This window comes from Oncorhynchus keta, chromosome 4 (assembly GCF_023373465.1).
Source record: "Oncorhynchus keta strain PuntledgeMale-10-30-2019 chromosome 4, Oket_V2, whole genome shotgun sequence".
Taxonomy (NCBI): domain Eukaryota; kingdom Metazoa; phylum Chordata; class Actinopteri; order Salmoniformes; family Salmonidae; genus Oncorhynchus; species Oncorhynchus keta.
Window position 1 is genome coordinate 54,479,621 of NC_068424.1, and position 8,202 is coordinate 54,487,822.

Sequence of the window (8,202 nt, forward strand, 5' to 3'; positions counted from 1 at the left end):
CTCAAAGGCAGAGATGACAGCTGTGTGTCTTTCTGGGTAAGTCTCTAAGAGCTTTGCACACCTGGATTGTAAAATGTTTGTACATAATTCCTCGATCCCTATCGAGTTGGTTGTTTATCATTGCCATTTTCAAGTGCTGCAATAGATTTTCAAGACGATTTAAGTCAAAACTGTAACTACACCACTCAGGAACATTCAACGTCATACAGGTCAGCAAATCCAGTGTATATTCGGCCTTGTATTTTAGGTTATTGTCCTGCTGAAAGGTGAATTCAGCTCCCACTGTCTGTTGGAAAGCAGATTGAACCAGGTTTTCCTCTAGGATTTTGACTGCTTAGCTCTATTCTGTTTCTTTTTGTCTTTTTTACTGGTAGACCAGCTGTAATTCTGCAGATAGATTGTGGCTTCTATCAATCTAATTGTCCGTATCATGCCCAATCCCCCATATATTTTTTGGTAAATATATATTTAATTTTCCTTTATTATTTTCCCATAACCCTAACATCCCTCCCTAATTGGAGTTCACTAATGGACAACAATACAGCTTATACATAATAAATACATTTTAAGGACAAGGTACCTTTTACATTACCGGAAATTATATTTTCTTTTTTGTCCCACTTTTCAGCTCCCCTCAACCCCTCCCATCCAGCTCTGAAGCCGTCCAGTTTTGACTTCCATATATTTTTTAACTGTGCTGTGATATTCACAAAAGTTCTGAACATTTCTATTCCCATAATTTCTACAAATGGTAGATTAAGAGTATTATTATATTATTGATCAAATTACTTTGGCTTCTCAAGTCACCCAGAAGTGCTATTTGCAGAGTTTGCGTTAGGTAAATGTTGTGATTTTCCAGCAATTCCCGAACCTGCGACCAAAAACAAGCTACGTATGGGCAGTACCAAAACAAGTGATCTAATGATTCTGTCTCTTCGCAGCAAAATCTGCAGAGCTAGGATGGTTGTATCCCTCATATACATAACGTTCTATTGGTTGCAAGGATTTTGTTTTCTCATTTAAATAGAAAATGTCAAAGTTTTGAATCCGGCGTTGTTTTGTATATCAGTTGTGCAATGGAATCGGCACATCGAAATCTCCCAATTACTTTGTAACCTGTATGGCTCAGGTGTCAATTTGTTGGTCCTAAAATGGAACTGGTATACTTTTTTAAATGTATTTATTTTTTAAATCAAAATTTGGTCTTTAATGCAGACGCGTTCCTTTTAGCTTCTCCCACTTTCCACACACAGAGAGCCCCACAGTGGAGGTGTCATAATACCCACAAAACCTAGCGGTCAAACAGGAAAATGTAGAAACAGGCTTACTCTGGTGTGAAGTTTTGAAAACTGTCTAAATTTCTCTAGGACAAGGTGACCTTTATCAATATATTTGGCTCTATTTGCTATCAGATTCGAAAATGCTAATTACTATCAAAGTAGACATGCAAGACTGCAAATCCCTGCAATCTCCTGCACATCATCTCTAGCTGACACCTTTGCCAACAGATCTTGTTTCAATTTAAACCTTTCACAAGACCATTCACAGAATTGTCAATGTAAATTTTTTCCTAATTAATCCTTTACTAAATTTAGCTAACATTAGTTAGTTCATCAAGAGATTCTTACCTTTGCCTCGATTCAGCAGTCTCGTCGATATCATCATCATGGCATTTGTAGTTCTTTATGATAGCCACATTTGCAGCTAATAGCATTTAATTTTGCGGGTGGGAAATACAGGTGCATATATTGATTAAAGTCACCTTGTCCTAGAGAGATTTGCACGGTTATCAAAATGTCATGCCAGAGTAAGGCTACACGAACACAGTCCTTATTTTAAGTGTTTCTAAAATCTCCTAAGGGAAAAATGAATGGTAGAAAAACGATTGTAACCATTTCCCTGTTTGACCACTAGGTTTTATGGGTATTAGGACTCATACTGTGGTACTCTATACGCACACACACACACATTGTACACACACACGGGCTCGGGGGACAGCAGGAGGGTTTTGGGTGTTTGAAGAGTCTTCACTTCAGTGTAGAATGTATGTTTACAAATCTCAGGAAGTTGATCAGAAGTTCTGTACATTTTAGCATCTGAGGATTGCTGTTCTGCAACAGATACATTCCAACACAGATCCAAACATGCTAACTTCTCGCTTGTTAGCCCCGCCCTACTAATTGCTAGCTTGTTAGCACCGACCCGCTAACTATCTGACTCTCTGTGTCCCCAGCCAGCCCACCCACTCAATTGACCCATATGTTCACTTGGCTACGCATGCCTCTCTCTAATATCAATATGCCTCATCCATTACTGTCCTGGTTAGTGATTACTGTCTTATTTCACTGTAGAGCCTCTAGCCCTGCTCAATATGCCTTAACCAACCATGTTGTTCCACCTCATACATATACGATGACATCACCAGGTTTAAACGTCTCTAGAGAATATATCTCTCTCATCATTACTCAATGCCTAGGTTTACCTCCGATGTACTCACATCCTACCTTACCTTTGTCTGTACACTATGCCTTGAATCTATGCCATTGTTCCCAGAAACCTGCTCCTTTAACTCTCTGTTCCGAACGTGCTAGACGGCCAGTTCGTATAGCATTTAGCTGTACCCTTATCCTACTTCTCCTCTGTTCCTCTGGTGATGTAGAGGTTAATCCAGGTCCTGCAGTGCGTAGCTCCACTCCGCATTTGTTAATTCTTTAACTGTAAAAGCCTTGGTTTCATGCATGTTAACATTAGAAGCCTGTGGCCTCCCGGGTGGCGCAGCTGTGCCATCAGAGACTCTCGGTTCGCGCCCAGGCTCTGTCGTAACCAGCCGCGACCGAGAGGTCCGTGGGGCGACGCACAATTGCCCAATATTTATTTTCCACCATCATTTTGCAAATAAATTCATTAAAATTCCTACAATGTGATTTCCTGGATTTTTTTTCTCATTTTGTCTGTCATAGTTGAAGTGTACCTATGATGAAAATTACAGGCCTCTCTCATCTTTTTAAGTGGGAGAACTTGCACAATTGGTGGCTGACTAAAGACTTTTTTGCCCCACTGTATGTAAACTTCTGACCCACTGGAATTGTGATACAGTGAATTATAAGTGAAATAATCTGTCTGTAAACAATTGTTGAAAAAATTACTTGTGTCATGCACAAAGTAGATGTCCTAACCGACTTGCCAATACTATAGGTTGTTAACAAGAAATGTGTGGAGTTGTTGAAAAACGAGTCTTAATGACTCCAACCTAAGTGTATGTAGACTTCCGGCTTCAACTGTAGCCAGAGTTAAAGTGACTATACATAGATTATAAACAGAGAGTAGCAGCAGTGTAAAAGAGGGTTCTGGGTAGCCCTTTGATTAGCTGATTAGCACTCATGGTACCACTTCAAATCAAATCAAATCAAATCAAATTTTATTTGTCACATACACATGGTTAGCAGATGTTAATGCGAGTGTAGCGAAATGCTTGTGCTTCTAGTTCCGACAATGCAGTAATAACCAACAAGTAATCTAACAATTCCAAAACTACTGTCTTATACACAGTGTAAGGGGATAAGGAATATGTACATAAGGATATATGAATGAGTGATGGTACAGAGCAGCATACAGTAGATGGTATCGAGTATAGTATATACATATGAGATGAGTATGTAGACAAAGTAAACAAAGTGGCATAGTTAAAGTGGCTAGTGATACATGTATTACATAAGGATGCAGTCGATGATGTAGAGTACAGTATATACGTATGCATATGAGATGAATAATGTAGGGTAAGTAACATTATATAAGGTAGCATTGTTTAAAGTGGCTAGTGATATATTTACATAATTTCCCATCAATTCCCATTATTAAAGTGGCTGGAGTTGTCAGTCAATGACAGTGTGTTGGCAGCAGCCACTCAATGTTAGTGGTGGCTGTTTAACAGTCTGATGGCCTTGAGATAGAAGCTGTTTTTCAGTCTCTCGGTCCCAGCTTTGATGCACCTGTACTGACCTCGCCTTCTGGATGATAGCGGGGTGAACAGGCAGTGGTTCGGGTGGTTGATGTCCTTGATGATCTTTATGGCCTTCCTGTAACATCGGGTGGTGTAGGTGTCCTGGAGGGCAGGTAGTTTGCCCCGGTGATGCGTTGTGCAGACCTCACTACCCTCTGGAGAGCCTTACGTTTGAGGCGGAGCAGTTGCCGTACCAGGTGGTGATACAGCCCGCCAGGATGCTCTCGATTGTGCATCTGTAGAAGTTTGTGAGTGCTTTTGGTGACAAGCCGAATTTCTTCAGCCTCCTGAGGTTGAAGAGGCGCTGCTGCGCCTTCTTCACGACGCTGTCAGTGTGAGTGGACCAATTCAGTTTGTCTGTGATGTGTATGCCGAGGAACTTAAAACTTGCTACCCTCTCCACTACTGTTCCATCGATGTGGATAGGGGGGTGTTCCCTCTGCTGTTTCCTGGATAGGGGGGTGTTCCCTCTGCTGTTTCGCTGCTACTGCCGTGCAGTAGCAGCGAGAACAGTCTATGACTAGGTTGGCTGGCGTCTGACAATTTTCAGGGCCTTCCTCTGACATCACCTGGTATAGAGGTCCTGGATGGCAGGAAGCTTGGCCCCAGTGATATACTGGGCTGTACACACTACCCTCTGTCATGCCTTGCGGTCGGAGACTGTGCAGTTGCCATACCAGGCAGTGATGCAACCAGTCAGAATGCTCTCGATGGTGCAGCTGTAGAACCTACTTTTGATCTGCCTGTACTTTTAAAGACATGGTGTTTACACTACACTTTTCACAGTACTCACACTGTGAAAAACACGACCATATTACTCTAACAGTCCTGTGGAGGACCAGTGTACCCTTAATCGACCAGAGATGTTACTCGGGCAGCATTTTGGTTTTGAGCTCTGTCACACACCGGGTGGGACTGATTGTATGGGGGCTGTCCCTGACCCATGGGCCTCATTTAACCAGAGCGTAGTTTCACAACAGGGAAGGTGAAGGACGGTAACTTCTCAATAGGAGGGGGTGCAGTGACATTAATAAAACTGCCTCTAAGATACAGTGAGCAACAGTTATAGCACATTCTAAGTGAAATAGTCTTGGATGACTAGAACATATCTTTGTCCTAAGGGTGCTACAGGGAACTCATGTCAGCGGACACTTTTTTTCATGCTATAACTGGCAATTGCATTTTACTGCAGTCATATTAAATGTAAACATGCATCCTTACACCCTGACCAAATTGCGCAATAAACCACATGCAATAAAAACAAGACAACTGTCCCATTGCAACATTCGTTTCTGTGGAAAAATGAACCACCCTACATTGCTCAAGTACAACGCAAGTGTGTAGCAACCCAAAGGTTGTGCTAATTAGCAACTTTTCAACTACTTACTACTTTTTAGCTACTGCAACTACTTAGCATGTTAGCTAACCCTTCCCCAAACCTTAACCTTAACCCTTTTAGCTAACCCTTCCCCTAACCCTTTAACTTTTTTAAAACTTTTTTCCATCTACGTAACATTGCAAAAATCAGAAACTTTCTGTCCAAAAATGATGCAGAAAAATTAATCCATGCTTTTGTCACTTCTAGGTTAGACTACTGCAATGCTCTATTTTCCGGCTACCCGGATAAAGCACTAAATAAACTTCAGTTAGTGCTAAATACGGCTGCTAGAATCCTGACTAGAACCAAAAAATTTGATCATATTACTCCAGTGCTAGCCTCTCTACACTGGCTTCCTGTCAAAGCAAGGGCTGATTTCAAGGTTTTACTGCTAACCTACAAAGCATTACATGGGTTTGCTCCTACCTACCTCTCTGATTTGGTCCTGCCGTACATACCTACACGTACGCTACGGTCACAAGACGCAGGCCTCCTAATTGTCCCTAGAATTTCTAAGCAAACAGCTGGAGGCAGGGCTTTCTCCTATAGAGCTCCATTTTTATGGAACGGTCTGCCTACCCATGTCAGAGACGCAAACTCGGTCTCAACCTTTAAGTCTTTACTGAAGACTCATCTCTTCAGTGGGTCATATGATTGAGTGTAGTCTGGCCCAGGAGTGGGAAGAACCGCCCTTGCTGTCTCTGCCTGGCCGGTTCCCCTCTTTCCACTGGGATTCTCTGCCTCTAACCCTGTTACGGGGGCTGAGTCACTGGCTTGCTGGGGCTCTCTCGTGCCGTCCCTGGGGGGGTGCGTCACCTGGGTGGGTTGATTCACTGTTGTGGTCGGCCTGTCTGGGTTGCCCCCCCTTGGGTTGTACCGTGGCGGAGATCTTTGTGGGCTATACTCGGCCTTGTCTCAGGATGGTAAGTTGGTGGTTGAAGATATCCCTCTAGTGGTGTGGGGGCTGTGCTTTGGCAAAGTGGGCGGGGTTATATCCTTCCTGTTTGGCCCTGTCCGGGGGTGTCCTCGGATGGGGCCACAGTGTCTCCTGACCCCTCCTGTCTCAGCCTCCAGTATTTATGCTGCAGTAGTTTATGTGTCGGGGGCTAGGGTCAGTTTGTTATATCTGGAGTACTTCTCCTGTCCTATTCGGTGTCCTGTGTGAATCTAAGTGTGCGTTCTCTAATTCTCTCCTTCTCTCTTTCTTTCTCTCTCTCGGAGGACCTGAGCCCTAGGACCATGCCCCAGGACTACCTGACATGATGACTCCTTGCTGTCCCCAGTCCACCTGGCCATGCTGCTGCTCCAGTTTCAACTGGCCTGGGCCCTAGGACCATGTCCCAGGACTACCTGACATGAGGACTCCTTGCTGTCCCCAGTCCACCTGGCCATGCTCCTGCTCCAGTTTCAACTGTTCTGCCTTACTATTATTCAACCATGCTGGTCATTTATGAACATTTGAACATCTTGGCCACGTTCTGTTATAATCTCCACCCGGCACAGCCAGAAGAGGACTGGCCACCCCACATATGCTCTCTCTAATTCTCTCTTTCTTTCTCTCTCTCGGAGGACCTGAGCCCTAGGACCGTGCCCCAGGACTACCTGACATGATGGCTCCTTGCTGTCCCCAGTCCACCTGACTGTGCTGCTGCTCCAGTTTCAACTGTTCTGCCTTATTATTATTCGACCATGCTGGTCATTTATGAACATTTGAACATCTTGGTCATGTTCTGTTATAATCTCTACCCGGCACAGCCAGAAGAGGACTGGCCACCCCACATAGCCCGGTTCCTCTCTAGGTTTCTTCCTAGGTTTTGGCCTTTCTAGGGAGTTTTTCCTAGCCACCGTGCTTTTACACCTGCATTGTTTGCTGTTTGGGGTTTTAGGCTGGGTTTCTGTACAGCACTTTGAGATATCAGCTGATGTACGAAGGGCTATATAAATAAATTTGATTTAATTTGATTTGATTTGATTTAACCTAACTCATAACCTCAACCCTAACCTTAACCCATAGCCCTAACCCCTAGATCTAGCTAATGTTCGCCACAACAATTTGCAACTCGTAACATATCATACAAAATGGATGATGGACATCCACACATTAATACATACCATACGAAACATAACATATTATGATCAGCTATGAAAAGCCAACTGACATTCACTCCTGAGGTGCTGACCTGTTGCACCCTCGACAACCACTGTGATTATTGTTATTTGACCCTGCTGGTTATCTATGAACATTTGAACATCTTGGCTATGTTCTGTTACAATCTCCACCTGGCACAGCCAGAAGAGGACTGGCCAACCCTCATAGCCGGGTTCCTATCTAGGTTTCTTCCTAGGTTTTGGCCTTTCTAGGGAGTTTTTCCTAGCCACCGTACTTCTACACCTGCATTGCTTGCTGTTTGGGGTTTTAGGCTGGGTTTCTGTACAGCACTTTGCGATATCAGCTGGTTTAAGAAGGGCTTTATAAATACATTTGATTTGATATACTAAATGGAGTAACCTTGGATTTACATAAAGAATGATATGAAATGCTCTGAGACCATGTTGGGTACGCTGAGAAAGTGTAATGGCATTTTACTACCAGTACCCACTTTACATGGGGTAGGGGATAGTGTGCATGTGTGTGTGAGTAAGTGAACGAGAGTGGATGAAGTGATGGGTTGTGCATGAGTTTCTGTTGCCACTGTGTCATATATTGAGTGACAAATGGACAGTGGTGGAAAATGTACCCAATTGTCATACTTGAGTAAAAGTGAAGATACCTTAATAAAAAATGACTGAAGTGAAAGTCAATCAGTAAAATGCAACTTGATTA